The following is a 17,411-nucleotide window of genomic DNA, read 5'->3' on the forward strand; positions in this document are numbered from 1 at the left end:
GGAGCCGCGGCGGGCTCGCCGCCCTCCCCCCGGTGCAGCCTCTGGCCGCCGCGGAGAGCGGAGCCCCGGCCGGGCTCGCCGCCCTCCCCCCCCGCGCTCTGGCCGCCGGGGCTCCGCTCTCCCCGGCGGGGCTCGCCGCCCTCCCCTGGAGGGGGGAGAGGCGGCGGGAGGCTTTTTTGCCTGGGGCGGCAAAAAAGCCAGAGCCGGCCCTGGATGTGCCTCAGATGATCATAAAAGAGTATTTTTGTCCACAAAACCAAACAGCAAAAATAATGTTCATAAACAAAATGAGAACAAACAAGCTTGGTTCTTGGGTGACAAATTTCACACTAGACTGAATGTTTATAATTGAACTGATATAGTAAGAGCAATAAACTACAGAAGTTATTTCTCATTTTCATATTTTCTGTATTGATTTTTCCTCAGTATATTCAAAATGTAAATGTCCAGATAAATTAGAGACACATTATAAGGATGGAAAATTACAGTTCCTCTATTTTTGTTATGCTCCGGGTTGGGAAGTGAAAAGTAAAATACAGAAACCAAAAATGTAATGATGCACTCAGGTCACCTGGCTCATATACTACAGTTTTACTATTTTTATTCACTACGGCACTATTGTTCATAATATAAATTGCCATTGTCAGAATAATAAATAGGGGTTTATAATGGAAATGCTGACATACCATTAATTATGGAACGGCTAGCAAGATGGCTGCAATGCAAATCAGGGTGTGACACAGTTAAAACAAGCACCAGGATGATCAGCTTAAATAATATAGATAGATTTTTTTAAAATATGTTGGTTTCGTTTAATTTTTAAACTCCTTTTTTCTAGTTAAAATACAATTGCCCTTTGCTAATTGCATGTGCAAAGGTATTTCTGTGTAGCAGAATAAGCTCAAATATTAAGCCAATCTAGAAGCAATGGTGAGGTTGTTTTTGTTCCACTGTCACCAGAGACTTGAAATGTCATGCAGTATATAATAGGGGAGAAAAGTCATTTCCACTTCCCTCCCTGTTAAGAAAAGCAAGGTCTCCCTAGTAAAAATAGATCATCACTCTTCATAGGGCAGTGCTGATAATGCTTGCCATAGTGATCAGCAAGTCAGAACTACAGAACATAAATATCCATATATACACACACGCATATGCACACCCACCACAGGAGGCCCCATTTACCAAGGCCAGGATTTCAACCACATTTTTACAAGAGATTTGTCCCTATTGTCAATGTTTGCAATGTGCCCAAGACTTCTGATATGGTAATTAACTGATTCAATCTGTTAGGACTTGAAGATGATGAGTTAATTAAAAGCCCGTAGACACTGTGGAATACTATACAAGACCACTCAGCATCTTTGGATTGATTTTATTTTGGCCTACCAGAAACTTTTTCCTTTCTGGTGATTTTTAATACCAAAATCTTCAAGTGTTTGATGAATGGATAAGGTCTGTCTGATCACAATTGCTCTATGTTTGCAGACTGGGATAGCTTCGTCTTGCAGGTATCAACCCAAGATCTGGAGAACCAGGGGAAATTTGGGGAATTGAAAAACTTTGCAGTTTTTCCCAAAGTGCTGAGGCACATGATGAAGCAATTTTAAATAGCTTTTTGCGGCTTTCTTTGTATGGGAAAGATGCACTGTCTCTTCAAGAACTGCATAAAAATAATCCTCAGTACAGCAAAGCAAGCAAACAAAAAAAACCAATGTTTTCAGTCTTACCTTGAAAATTTCACTCGTATATTCCAAAGTTAAAAGCAGTTTTCACAGATGAAGAGTTGCAAAATGAAAATTGGTAGTTTCATACAATTCTACATCCTTCTCTCTATATCACTAATCACAAGCATTTTAAAGGTTGAGAACTCTAGAACCTACCAATATTTAATGTTATAGTTTTTGTGTTCTTCTGTCTCCATTCATTATGGATCTCACTGATTTTAATCTAATTATTTTTGAATAATGTGTTAGTGGATTGAAGTTATGTTAAAATATAATACCAGCCTACTGCATCTCAGACCTGCTCTACTTTGCTGATTGCATGGTAAATGGTGCACTTTAAACATTCAGTTGGGTAAACATGTCACTTTTAGGGCCAAATTCTGCCCTTTGTTACATCTGTACCGCTCTGCAGTCATCATTGGGAGTTGTATTTGCAGGCAGAATTTGTACTTTTTGTGGGAAGGGCAGCAAATTTTCAAAGGGGCACTATAAATGCACACTTGCGGGGTTTTGCATGAGCAAATGTGTGGCATCCAAACATGCAAAATACTTCACAAGGAAAATTATGGGACAAATTAAGGACCAAGTCGTTCAGATCTTCTTCAGGCAATTGCCTAAGGACTCAGTAAAGACTGCAGTGTTTGGCTGCTAAAGAGGTTTAGCTTGAAAATGTGGCTCTAAAAACATCTGACTTGGAAACACAGCTAAGGGTATACAACAGACTCCTTGTCTGTTCCTTATGCTGTAATTGTTTAATTTACGTACTTAGAGAATAAATGCACAACCCCAAGATGTGATTCTCTACACTTTCATGAATAATGCTCGTTTCTGTGTGTTCTGAAAATGTTGTTTTTTTAAAGTTGTGCAGTGATCTGGTGATATAATTGGTTTCTTCTCTTCACGCTTATCTCATCAAAATCTAGAGATTATATGTGCATAATGCTACAAGAGCGATATTTCCTTTTTTCTTTGTGCTGATGGAAGAGCAGAGCCCCAGTGGTCTGGCAAAGGAGGCTGTGTCTTGCACATATGGACACTCTGTGCTAAACTACATGACTTTGGAATGATTTCTAATAAACGGACTTCTGGAAAGGTGGTCCCAGTCCAGTTCCATTTGTTGCCAGGCCACATAAAGAAAAACACAATGAGATGAATTTTCAGTACAGCGAGTGGCAATTGAGAAGCTCAGCTTTTATTCTCATATCTGCCTCACCTGGCACTGAACATATAATATGAACTAAAGTTTTCTGCTCAGAGCTGAGTTTTGAGGCAATAATAAACAGTTTATCATTCTCCATGATGTTCAATTTCTGTAGGAAAGTCACCTAACTTTTATACGCAGCAGATAATGTCAATGTACAATACAGCAAACTCTTCACATCTCTGGATGCAGCCTCTCAATCCCCACAAGTGTTCAGGTTGGGCTTTGAGATAACACACATTTTTCAAGTATCAGAGGGGTAGCCGTGTTAGTCTGAATCTGTAAAAAGCAACAGAGGGTCCTGTGGCACCTTTAAGACTAACAGAAGTATTGGGAGCATAAGCTTTCATGGGTAAGAACCTCACTTCTTCAGATGCAAGTAAGACATCTTGCACGAAAGCTTATGCTCCCAATACTTCTGTTAGTCTTAAAGGTGCCACAGGACCCACACATTTTTCAGTGCTGCCAAACAGGAGTTGGGGAATTCTGCATGGACAGGTTAGAATTATCAACTCTTCCCATGTAGAATGGATAGTCCGTGTTTAAAAGGGTATTGTGAGGGAATTGGTTCTACAAAATGTAACCTTGGGAAAGCTCTTCTCCGTGAGCATTAGTCGATCCATTTTTGAAAATGTTCTTCAAATAGAGCATTCACAAATCATTTGTTTTCATTACTTGGTCAATATGTCCAGGTGTCATGGGAACTCTGGAAGAGGAGAAAGCCCCAATGGAGGACAAACACTGAAAGAGTCACGGTAGGACATTTGCAAATGGTAATTTGTGTTATTTTTGACCACCTCGTCTCCCCCTTTCCACCTCTTCAATCTACAACCACTTCAGGGTATTCATTAAAAATGGAGCCTTAATATTTCAAGAAAGCCAAGAACTGAAAGCCTTTAATTATCAAACGTGACTAGTGCTTTTTGGATACTCAAACTGAGGCATCTTAATGGGATCTGCAATTCAGAAAGTGCTGAGCACCCACCCTCTGAACAGAAGGCCTTTTAAACATGCCTCAATTTGGACACCCAAAATCACTCTGGAAGACTTAGGCCTCAGTTACTACAGAAATCATGGAAAACGGTAGGGGAAAGAGAAAACAGATGGCAGGCCCAGGCCTTTTTGATCTAGAGCCCTCCCAACCCCCACCTCTGCCCCCAATAACGTTATACGACCAGCAGGCCCCTACCTGGCAGCCCAAGGATGGTGAAGTAAGAGCGGCATTCGGTGAAACCTGAACTCTCCCTGACACAGGTGCGCCACAGGCCTTGGTAGTTATACACGGCTGTCACTGGGTTGTTGTAAAGGTCTTGAGTGCTCCACATGTTCATGCCTGTTGCCGCTATGATTCCACCTACCCCTAAAACTGACACCACAAAGCCCAGGGACTGGCATATTGTCACCGACATGACGGCTGCTAGATCTCAAAATGGGCCTTGGAGGTGCAAAAGCACTATACAAATCTTGTCTGGGCAGCCCGACGAGCACAAAGGTACTTTTAGCTGGAGCCGCTGGCCACGTCACTAATGGAGTCAGGAAAGGTCTGGCCTGTGCTTCACAGACTTGCCCTGTTCCCTTTATCTGTTTCAGGGAGATAATTTTCCTTAATCGGTACCAAGAGCCATTTGTTACTCACAGTGTTAACACCTTGCTCTCTGTTTACCTTGCAGAGTAGTTTCACTCTCACTAATGAGGTGCACTGGCGACTGCAGCCACTGGGAACGACTGGCGAAAGCTGTGTTTGGCGACGTATTGAACAGAAATGAGAGAAAAGGCATCAAAAAGCCCAGCAGTTTCACAGGTGGTGGGCCAGATATTCCAAAGGGCTGCCGGGGCTCCTAAAGGATATCCATGCTGGAGGGAAAGGCACCTTCCCAGCTCTGTTGTGCTTTCCTTTGTCTCACAGTCAGAGCTTCTCTGCTTCCCTTTGATTTTGGCTGACATGAGCAGTGTGTGGAGCCTAGGTCTGAGAGCATGAGACCTGTCCATGGACAGGACTGAGTATTTCAGTGGGAAGGCAGTAAGGCATACCCAAACTCTGCCTCCTCATCTGCTGTCCTCAATGCTAAGTCCTGGGAAGGTCCTCTGCATGGGCCGTTTGTCTGGTTTCTTTCAAACTAGGGAGGACTCCACATCCTTGCACAGGCGCTGGCTACTATTGCAATCCCCATGTTGTCCTGGTCTGCTAATGAGGCAGGGCCATAGCCACACAACTAATTATTAATTAACAGCACAGCTCATTATTAGGCATACAAGGGAGTGTTGCCTCCCATTAGAGAAGGTGGGCTTGTCAACGCTTGAAATCCCACAACGGCACAGCAGCTGTAGTGCTTCTGTGTAGACACTCACTAAAGCGATGGGAGGGGTTCTCCATCTCCTTGAGCACCAGTAGTGGGATCAATGGATGAATTCTTCCATCAACCTAGCACTGTCCACACCGGGGCTGGGTCGGCTTAACTGTGTTGCTTAGGGATGTGGATTTTTCACATCCCTGAGCGACATAGGTGGGTCAACTTAACATCTGAATGCAGACCCAGTCGCTAGCATCACTGCATCACACTGCTCCGGCCTCTGCATTGCTTCCAATGCCAGGCTGTGGATTTGGGCCACAATATCTGTGACAGAGGCTTGGTTCCGGGCATAGCATTATCTCCTTATAAAGACAAAGCTGGTTTTACAAAACAAGGTCCAATCAGTTGCTTTAGGACAATAGCTTGTCCCGCACCCTGTGGAGTGTGTGTGTGTGTGTGTTGGGGGAGGGGAGGAGAAGCTAAGTACTAGGCCTTCACCATAATTCAGGTGCCTCCAGGCATGTGAGAAGAGCCAGATCCCCTAAGCTCTTCACAAAGGGCCTGGGCCAAATTGGTAGCTTCCCAGTCTCCTCATTGGGCGCTGGGTCAGGCCCAAACACCTGCTTGCCATAAAGCGCGATGACATGCACCACCTCTCGCATGTCTTGGCTGTGATTACTTTCGGTATCAGTCACTGCAGAGAGCAGGTTCATGAATCACGGGAAGTTTCCCTGATACCACACAGCTCAAAATAGAGACTAAAACTAGAGAACAAATATGGTTGCCTCTGTTTGCCTGTGCTGGGCTTTCACAGCTTGGGGAAGGGCTCACCACATGTGGGGTTTGTTCGAAATAAATACGTAAATAGAAATACGCCCTGGCAGCTGTGACACCAACCCAACATGCTGGGCGTTGGTCACCAGCAGGATGCTCCAGTGTAACTCAACTCGGCCTATTGAATCCACAGAGGCAGCATGGCATATGGGAATGAATATGTGAGAGGGAGTCACGAGCCCCCCAAGTTCTAATCCTTCTTCTGACACTGACTTGTGTGGGGACTTGGACAAGTCCCTTAGGGTCAGAAGATGCCTGGTCCTTGTACACATGTGAAAAGGGACTGGAAAGGTGGCTCTCCTGTTGGTGTGACACTCTGCACAAAGGGGCCATGACAATGTGTGTGTGGGGGTCATGTCTTGTACTCAGGAAGCACAAACACTGCTCAGGGCTGGTGGTACTATCGGTGCCAGTCTCAACACGCAGTAGGGAGGGGCCAGGGGTTTGTGTTCCTGTCCTTTCCCCAGGGTTGGCACAGCAGCAGAACGTCCACCACCTCCAGGAGGATATACTGTGCCTTTCCGAAAGCTCCAGGTGGAGCACTCTGCTGCTGCAATATCTCCAACATTGGGCAGCATTTTGCTAGCACAGCTGAGCCTAATGCCTCAGTTTCACCATCTATAAAACAGGGTTTAAGGCTTACTTCCCATGGGGCTGTAAGCCTTGAGTCATCGGTTGTGAAACCATTGAATTCCTAGTGCAGAGAGTGCTAAAAAAAGGAGAAGGGTCGGCGCCTTAGCTGAAGTAAGTGAGCGTGGCTCCATTTGTTTCAATGACTATGCCGATTTATACCAGCTGAGAATCTGGCCCGAAGTAACATTGTTATCATTCATAACCAGAGGTCTCCATTGTAGCAACCCAATACAGTTTCATCAGTCTTACAGTGAGACTGATCGAGGATTTAACCCTTCCGACCACCTAAAACTTCAAAACTTGATATTACAGTTCCCCTTGTTCTCCTTATTCCAGCATGAACAATTCATTTATGTGCTTGAGTCATTACCCAATACTTCCCCTCCTCCTGGGAATCAAACACCATGGTGGATTCTTGTGATTTCCCCTCTCCTCCATCAATCTGTGACAATATCTCTGTTCTGAGTGATTTCTCATTGTAATTTACTGGACTATCGCAAAACAGGTTCAGAGCAACCAAGACTTTTCCATAAAAGCTTCTTCCTTGACTTTATATTTTGAGGAGCTTCTTCCAGAAGCATGGGGCCAGCTCATTCCCCAGTGAGCAGCAGCAGAAGAGAATCCAAAATCAGCAGGTTCTCTCATTCTAAAGGAGCAGATTTACGGAGTGGAAAAGAGGGGATTAAAGTTGTTATGCTATGGGAGCGCTTTTCTGAGATTTCATCTGTCATCTCCCAAACCACTTAATATTATAGTTTAATCTACCTGAAAAACAAAACTCCCACTCCCAGAGTGAACTTTCCTCTGCTGTTTTTTATTTCTTGTATAAAAACTAGAAGATTTGTTTTAAAAAGAGGTGATTTACTCCCAAATGCCTTTAGTGAGAAGAAACAGCAAGACGGTAGATATATCTCCTAGGAACATCCTAGCAATCAAACACCTCACGTTATCCTTACTCTTCTCTACATGTAACTACAGCATCACAGAAATGGCTGCAGATATATTTTTCTGAATATAAATAAGATTAAGGGATTGAGATGTGACCATGAATATTCATTGTGCCTATTCAGTGGGGACCTACTAATCAGGACAATGGCTCAGGGTATTTTGATATTTGTTCCCCTTCATTCTCAGAATGTGGTTCATCTGGCAATGGCCTAGTAGATTGGTGAGACAATAAGTCTAAAAGAAGATGGTAGGCACAGTATTTTAGTATTCTTTCTGTATGTCTCTGCTCAAGTGGACTTTCACAATCAGTGGCTTGTGGGGAAAGGGGAGTTAAGAGGTTCCAAAACTAAAGGAAAATTAAAAAAAAACAGAATTTTGTCAAGCCTGTGCTACAGTTGGCCAGGACATTGGAGTTAACAACCTTAACAATGTGAAAAAGGCCTTATGATGGGTATTGACCACATGTAGCTAGGGCTTCATTTATAAATCACATCCAACATACGGCACCTACATCAGCACAGTGCCCCCTAGAATCAGGATAGGGCAGATGCTGCCAAGCTGTGGTCTATGGATCACTGTTGGCTTGAAGAGCACTTGCTGATGGTCTACAGAGGTCTATGGCTCCTTCTTCCTGCTCCATTGCATTAAAGAAAGCTATCTACCAGGGTATTCACAGAATCACAGAAGATTAGGGTTGGAAGAGACCTCAGGAGGTCATCTAGTCCAACCCCCTGCTCAAAGCAGGACCAACCCCAACTAAATCATCCCAGCCAGGGCTTTGTCAAACCGGACCTTAAAAACCTCTAAGAATGGTACACCACCTCCCTAGGTAACCCATTCCAATGCTTCATCACCCTCCTAGTGAAATAGTGTTTCCTAATATCCAACCTAGACCTCCCCCACTGCAACTTGAGACCATTGTTCCTTGTTCTGTCATCTGCCACCACTGAGAACAGCCTAGCTCCATCCTCTTTGGAACCCCCCTTCAGGTAGTTGAAGGCTGCTATCATATTCCCCCCTCACCCATCTCTTCTGCAGACTAAATAAGCCCAGTTCCCTCAGCCTCTCCTCCAGGCTCATGAACAATTTGTGTCAAAACTTTTTTCAACAGAAAACTGGATTTTTGACTAAAAAGAATTTTTGGGTGAAAGTGTCTGCTTCCTTCTCTTTTTTTGGTCAATCCCCTCCTCCCTTCCCAACATCTAAAATGTTTTGGGCTCTGGGCACTGAAACTATTCACTAATTTGGCAAAAAGATTTTCCAAACAAACTGAAAAAAAAAATCAAAAATGTATAAACGGTTTGTTTTGACATTTTCGAAACAAATCATTTCATTTCCTTATAAACTGACATTTTCCAAATGAAATGTCAATTTGAAATGACACTTCAAAACGTTTCATTCAACCCAAACAACATTTTTTTTTTTGGCTTTTGAATTCACTGAGAAAAGCGGGAGGGAAAAATCAGTTTTGGTTTGAAACAAATCTTTGTTTGTTCAGCCACCTATCTGAAAAATCAGTTATTTGCTTTGCTTAACTTACCCATGTTGGGTCTTGTGACTTATGCTCTAAAGTGCCTAAGGCACTTTTGAAAATGGGACTTAGGCTCCTAAATCATTTGGGTACTTTGAAAAATGTCACCTGCAAGCTATTGCTGTAGATGCAATGTGGGAAGTGGTATGATTGTGAATGGGGAAGATGGGCTGTGTGATCACAGCTGGTGGAGAAGAGACAAACTCTTGGTGGAGATCTGGTCCTTGCTATGAAAAGGGTGGAGAACCGCTGGGCTAGGATATTGGTTTAATGCTGACTGAGCAAGCAGTGCTATTTACTAAGTTACCCACACAGATTCCTGCAGCAGCTGGGTTACGTTTGGGAGGGTTTCCATCCAAATACAAAGCAGCCCCAGCCTTGTATAATGTATTCAGGTGAGTTCATGCAGTTGACAATTGATGTATACATCACATAATGTCTATTGAAATTAATTATGATAAAACTACCAAAAATAAGTTACTTTAAATAGCGAGGTAGGTGCTCAGATACTACCACGATGGGGACCATGTATGTACCGAGTGAGAGCTTTGAAGAAATCCAGTTCAGAAGCTGGTTGAAGGATGGGTGGGCCTGGGGTTTTCCTCTGGACTGATTTTTTTTTTCCTGAAGGATGAAAGCCCATTAATTCCTTCCAAATACAATTGCTTCCTCCAGCTTAGGGCCAGATTTCCCAAAGTGCCAAAGGCATTTAGAAGCCCAAGTCCCATTTCGATGGACAATCCCTTAAAATCTTTCTCTTTAACAGGGGCTCTCCCCTCAATACCACGTCATCTCTTAATGACTTTAGACAAATATCTGGGGGAGTAACTCTTTAAACTTGGCTTGTTATAGCGGCTACAGTGACCCTAGTAAGGGGGTAAATTGAACTAGCACAGGTGAGACTCAGAGTGCATTCCTTATAATGCTTTATGGGCCTAATCCAGAGACAAGAGTCCATCAGGAGTCTTTCCATTGGCTTTAATGGGTTTTGGATCAAGCCCTGTACATGTATATTTGCAGCCAAACATTGTCCAGTGTTTCCATTTGCCAAGTTTCCCTGTGACCCTGCTAGGTTTCTTTATCCTGCCTTCCCCTGTGTCAATGGGAGTGGATCTCTCCTGGATACCAGATTTGTCCCTGCACGGAGGGTGCCTGGGATGACTAATTATTTTATTAATAAGTCAGCTGTAATTTCAAAGACATCTTGTTGACCCATCTAAAGCCAAGTGAATCACTCACGCTGGAAGAGGCTCTTTCGGCTTGATCCCTCCGGGGACACAGCGAGGTTGGGTGGCAGGAGGAGCTGCAGAGGGAGTGATATCCAACCGGACAATGAGGAGCACAGTGACAAAGTGTTCACATCATTGGCTGATAGGTCTGCATCAGTCACTCATTCACAAGCACAAGGTCTAAATTGCAGAACCAATTAACGGCACTAATAGCCCTTGCCTGAATTAATCTTTGAGACAAAAGGGAAGAGAAGTGGAAGTGCTATTAGCAAATCAAGCTGTACCATCCCTGCTTTATTGCAGGAATCTAAGTGTCTGCATTTGGCTATTATGAACTGACTGCAATTACAGCCCTCATTTAAAATGATTAAATGGTTATAATTATTTTTCAATTAAAACTTAGATCTTCCATGTATGCAATATCGTAGGCTTCAATTCAAGTTATTTTTTTTTCCTGGAAAAAAAGTGCTGCTGTGCCAAAAGATTCCTGCTTCTGCTCCAGCTGCTAAGAGCCAAATAACTTGCTAATAACGCTTTTGTTTTTATCCCTTAGTCCCAGCCGCACTGAACTTGTGCACTGTGAAGCGGATTAACCACCAAGCACAGCATTTGCAATACCTGCTGGAGGTCAGGAACAATATACACGTAGAGAGTTTTACAGGTCTCAGCTGCCCCTCTGGATCTAAAGCACCTTCTGGACATGGGCAGGTGAAAGGGCATCATACACCAGCATAAGGATTACACATAAGAAGCTAACGAGATCTTGAGCACCATTCCCTTCCCATGTCAGCAGTTGCTGCAGTTGATGTGTGACTATTATTCAGTCACCAATGGGAGAAGAGGGTGTCCGAGTGACCATGAATGGCAGATGCCAAGGAGAGAATAGCTCCATTCACACGGCCCAAAGTTGGACAAGATTTGCCCTAGAAATTGGAGTAGTTCATCTCTGGGGGGAAGTGTGTGGACAGCATAGACGAGGGGTGTTGGAGAAGAACCCTAGGGGGGGAGATGTGGGGAGAAGGGAAGAAGAGAAGGTAAAATAAGGGTAAAGAGAGGAAGTGGAGAGACAATAAGAAACAGAAAGGAGGGAAAAAACCAAACAGCAGGAAATCTTCAGCCAGCCCAAGTAGCAGCGCCCTGAGGGGGATCGCAGAGGGAAGAGAAAGAGGAGTCTGTCTCTACAGGGATGCAGAAAAGTGGTGCAGCTGCTCCACAAAGGCTTCTTCAGCCCAATGAGTAGAACAGCATCCACAGCCTAGCACCACCACCTTTCATACAGCAAGGAGCAGCAGACTCCCCAAACTTATCCCTGCCTTGGCCCATCTGCATCACCCCACACTTCTCTGCATGCTGCCAAACAATGAACCTCTGCAGAACCTGGCTTAGACCTGTATGGAAGGGAGGGGGTGCACAGAGCTGTGCACTCCTCAAACATTACTCTCCCTCTGTAGCAGAACCTCTCCAGTTGTGCTTCATTGTGACCTTCCTCACTTGTGGAGAAGGAGTTGTGATTTGCCCCAGAAGGAAGAAAAACAGGGACAACAGAGCTCTTGACCATCACAGGCTGGAGGAGCTGCTTAGAAAGAACTAATTAGGCATCATAAAGCATAGGGGAAATAGGGAAGGTAAGAAACTGAAAAACAATTCAATTCTCCCACCCCTCAGATTGAGGTTTGTCCAAGAAATTCAGCTTCTTCTCCTTCTTAACCTTTCCAGAGTGCAAGAGAAGTTTGCAAATAATGGCCCGATTCCTGAAAGGCACCAAGCACTTGTGATTCCTGCTACAATTAATACTAGAGTTTAATGGAGAACAGAAATTCCATTTCACAAAGGATTTCAGAATTTGTTTTGATTTTGATTTGGAACACCACCTGAAAATTTTGAAATTTTCACACATTAAAATAAAAAATAAAACTTTCAGATAGATCAAAATGCTTAATTTTGATTTTGGCTTTTTCTATAATATGTAATGTAAAACAGCACAAAGAAATTCAAAATGAAAGATTGTTTCAAAATGAAAAATCAAAAAGTTTCAGAAAATGTCAAAACAACGTCAGAACTATTAGAATTGTTTTCCTTTTTTCCCCCTCAGAATGAACTTTTGGCAAAATTTGCATGATTTCACAAAGTGCTTTGATTTTGTTAGGACTCCAATTCCAATGGAAAATGGTTCCATCAAAGTTTTTCTGACCAGCTCCAATCAATAGGAGTTCAGTAGCAGCTCGGAGACTTCTTGGGATTTGTCCTTCTAAATTAAGGACACACACAGTTGTATTGGACCAGATTTCTTGAACTATGAGTTATCACCTTAATTGCATGTAGAATCATATCATAGTAACCATGACTGGGCATGCAATAATAGTAATTGTGCATGGAAACTAAGGCCATTAATTCCAGCATTTTATTGGAGGAGTTTTGTAAACCATGAGCCTTGAAATGAATGTTTCTCAGGGATTATCAAATATCCCAATTGGCAGTGCTGTTTAAAAGCACTATGAATCCTGAAAAAAAAATAACTCCACATGCTAGTTGTCCACTAGCTTGCTCATGGAGATTATAAACACTGTGTTCTCTGAAGAGAAATCCATGACAATTATAAAGACTTTCCACTGCAGTTTGTAAGATCTGAAAGTCCTGAACTGAGAAAGAATCACTTCTATCACCTTGTCGGCAGTTATTCTAGCATTCATGAGACAAAAGTTGGATGGCTAATGGAGGTTATACAGTTATATTAGTTTACAAGAGGATCTTGAACACAGAGCTAGTCAAGAACTGTAGCTGTTCATAGGAAAAAGAAAGTTTTCAAGGAAATTTTCATTTCCAAAAACTTTGGGGGGAAAAATGAAATTGTTAAAATGTCCTGTTTTGACAAAACTGAATTTTTCTTTTCAAAAATTTCATTCACAAATGGCTTTTTGTTTTGAAATGTAAGCTAATTATAGTAAAATAATTAAGAAAGGTCAAAATCAAAAGAAAGCATTTTGATTGACTCAAACCAATTTTTTTTCAGGTTGTCTGTTTGCAAAATTGTTTGAGAAAGGGCAAAATGTTTGAAATCTCAATAATTTTCCTAGGCAAGGAAAACCATTTCCTGCCTGGCTCTCCCTTTGTAAACTTTCTGCACTGAAACACTCAGGGAGTATTGTAATTAACAGAAGAGGTCCTACAGATGGTATTCACAAGGTTCTTAGGCAGAGAGAGGTCACCTGTTTAGCTAACTAAATATAGATTTGAGGGTTCAATTTTAGACACCAAGCTTGAAAATTTTGCCTCAGATCTGTAGTATTATATATATGTACAAAATTATGTACAACTTTCTTTAGCAGATATTAAGTCTGCTAAGGAAAGCACATGGTTTGAAAATGTTGCAAAAACACAACTATCACAACTGACATAGTTGATAGTTACTGTTCATCTCAAATGATGGTGAAGCAGGGAATGGGTGACGGGATGGATCACTTGATGATTACATGTTCTGTTCATTCCCTCTGAAGCCAGGGCCGGATTAACTTTTTGTGGGCCAGGTGCCAAACATATTTTTGGGCCCCCATAGGGCAAGGTGCAGGGGGCGGGATGGCCAGTCTCCAGAGTGAAGGGCAGGCTGGGGGCAATGAGGCACAGAGTGGCGGGAGCAGCCCCGCTCCACGCAGCCCAGCAGGAGGGCACTGTTTATGAACCTGCAGCTGCCAGATGCACACTGGCCTGCCCAGCCCTGTGCTGCCAGCATGCCCCTTCCTCTTGAGGGCGGGCCCACACTACACCGCCCCCCTGCCCAGTGCCCCACCCTTATGCCCAGCGCCCCCTCGCCCAGAGACCTCCACCACAGATCTCTATGCCCAGCCCACACCCCTCCCAGAGACCTCTCCCACTGGCCTCCCACCACAACTGCACAGCACCCTGCACACCACACCACTCACCCAGCACCCCCCGCCCATAGACTTCCCCACTGCCCACCACCTCCTCAGAGTCCCACCATCACAGCTGCACAGCATCCCAGGTTTCTGAGGGGATGCTGCACCAAAAAATTTAAAATTCTGCGCATATTTTAAAATTCTGCACATTTTGTCAATAAATAAATGTGGAGGCTCCAACATGGTAGTGGGGAGCACAGGCCACTGGTTGCATGGAGGTGGGAGATTACCCTGCAGCCTCCCCCACCCAACCCCAGGACAGGGACTCGGCAGTGAGGCTGCTTCCGACTCTGACACAGTGCAAGGGCCAGGCCTGCCCCAGAAACACCCTGGGGCCCTGCCCCCCTGTGTGTGGCGCACCAGGTGTGGGTGAGCAGGCTCAGCCCGGCAGCAGGATCCAAGTGCAGAGGGACTTAGTGTGGGGAGATCCAGGTGAGGGTAAGAAAGTTCTCTGTGGGGCAATCTGGGTGCGGGCGGCTCAGTGGGAGATCTGGATGCACAGAAGCCATTGCGGGGTTCCAGGTGCAAGGGCAATGGGACTTCGCAGGGGATCCAGGTGAAGGTGTTTGGGGCTCAGAAGGGGGGGTCTAGGTGCAGGGGAGGTGGGGTTCATTTGGGTGGGGGTCTAGGTGTAGGTGGTTGGGGCTCAGTGGGGAGGGTGTCTGGGGGGGCTCCTCGCGTGGTACAGATGCAGGGGAAGTGAGGCTTGTCAGGGTGAGGGTTCGATGGGCCTGCTTAACAGGGGAGCCCCAGCTTCTGCCAAGGGGATGCCGCATGCTGGGCTCCAGCTTCCCCCCTGTCCCCACTTTCCTTTCCCCATCCCCTTTTCTTCCCCATTCCAGGCCCCTTCCCCACTGCTCCATCTCCTCCCCACCCCACCCCACCCCCTTCCTTCCCCACTGCCTCTTTCGCCCTAGCCCCAGCCTGCCCCTGCCCTTCCCCACCATAGGCGCTCACTGTTGTACAGAAAACAGGATGGGTCCCAGCACACACAAGGGAAGCTCAACCAGAACTAGGACCCAGAAAGTGGCATCTTCTGAGCAGCACCCTCTTTTTTCAGCCAGGCAGCTCTGTGCTTGCAGAAAGGGGGGGAGGCAGTGGCATGTGACTCCATGTGCCCCCCAGCACTCATCATCGGCGCGGCTGGGAGCCGGCGGGGTGGAGCGGAGCGGGCTAGGGCCGGGTCACTCCACTTCCCACCACCCGGTGAGTGCAGGGCAGGCCCGACCCCTGCTGCAGTCCCCCGGGGTGTAGCTCAGGGGAAGGTGTGGAGTGGGGGCGGGGCTGGGACGGAGCAGGGGTGGGAAGAGGTGGGGCGGGAGTGGAGCAGGGGAGGGGGCAGCTTTCCTGACAGGCTCAGCCAGCCAGGGGATCGGGCTGGCCGCTGGAGGCTGGAGCAGCAAGTCCTGACACTGGGACCCCTTCTGAGTGTGGGCCTGGCGCCATGATGCCACTGGCGCCATGGTAAACCCGGTACTGTCTGAAGCACCTGACTTCGGCCACTGTTGGAAGACAGGATACTGGGCTAGATGGACCTTTGGTCTAACTCAGTATGTCCATTCTTATGAGAGTGGATAACTGGGACCTAGGATGATCCTTGTGTTCTAACTATGACTAACCAAATTCTCAACTTCTTTGTGCTTCAGGCTCCTAGATGGAAAACTGGGTAAAAAGTAGGATGCTCACGGACAATCAGATTTTGCATTTCAGCGAGATTTTCTTTAAAGAAGTAATTTTTTTTAAAAACCCTCTCTTGTGTATTCCCATCTGCCAGGGGATGTTTGACCCTATTTTTAAAAAAAAATAAAGTTACTTTTTGACCTCCAAACCTTTGTGTGAACTTGATGCTAATGAAATGAGGCACTGGGGGACCTGACTATACTGCTCTGATGGTCGGTGTGTGAAGAGCTGTGCACCCCAAAGCACTGCACTGTAACTCCTCTTTGTGGACACTGTGGGCATGAACAAAAAGATTCTTACTTTGCATTCAGGTAGCCCTGTTTGAAGAGGACTGTGTTAACCCAAACTAGGAACCTTTTAGTTCACACCCACAGTGTCCACATGGAGGAGTTACAGTGCAGCCCCTTGGTGTGCACTGTTATTCATACCTCCGTAGTCCGAACTGCAGGGCAGCATAGACATATCACTAGCTAAGGTTTTTTTTTTCCAGGTGCATACACATATCTGTACTGCAGCTCTGTCAGTTCCACATGCCTGACTGGATCCTTGGTCTCCTTCTCCCTCCCACGTTGACCAATTCAAACTCGTAATGAGATGGACATGTTTAACAGTGAATGTAATGCACCCCTGGAACAAGATACTGCGGGTTATGGGAGATCCTCCAACAGGAGACTTTAAATCGAGACTCTCTCTCTAAAAGACATGCCGTAGCTCAGCCCTAAGCTATTGGGCACAAAGCAGGATTCGCTGGGTGGGCCTGTGCTATGCAGATGGTCAGACTAGAGGATGGGAGTGGTCTTTTGTCATTCCAGATGAGTAGTGCGTGGAGAAGGAGACATGCGGCAGTGTGGGCAGGCTATGAACAACAGGCAACACAGGTATTTCTGATACAGGACATGTCCCTTGGGAAGGAGCTATTTTACAAACACAAGTGCACTGATGGCCTTGGAGACAGAAAGCAGAAAGATCAGCATGTTAGCATAGGAATTGGGTCTAGGGGTTCAACGAGAATTGGGACAGCAGCGATTCCTTTGAAAACGACAAGGCTGAGGTCTTGCCTTTTGAGCTGGGTGAGATGTTGCTTGTGTGGATGGTGGCAGAAGGGGGACGATTATGATGGGTTTATGGTTGGCTCTATAGTCCTGTCATGGGAATCCCTGCTGCCTGCTCAGCTTCAGACAAGTTGCTAGTCCTGAGTGCATCACGGCAGTGTCTGTGTTCCTCCTAGTCCAGCACATGAAGCCCAGAAGCTGCTGTGATAGCTGACTGAACGTCTGCCATTTTCCCTTGTCCCCGAGTGTTTGCTTCTAATTGCTTAAAAAGTTACAAGGAAGTAGGCTTTAAAAAATTAGTTTATGTAAAATGAATGTGACTGTCAAACAGTCAGTGTGGTTTACTTGCATCAGTTCTATGCCCCCAACTGAATTTA

This window comes from Emys orbicularis, chromosome 9 (genome assembly GCF_028017835.1).
Source record: "Emys orbicularis isolate rEmyOrb1 chromosome 9, rEmyOrb1.hap1, whole genome shotgun sequence".
Taxonomy (NCBI): domain Eukaryota; kingdom Metazoa; phylum Chordata; order Testudines; family Emydidae; genus Emys; species Emys orbicularis.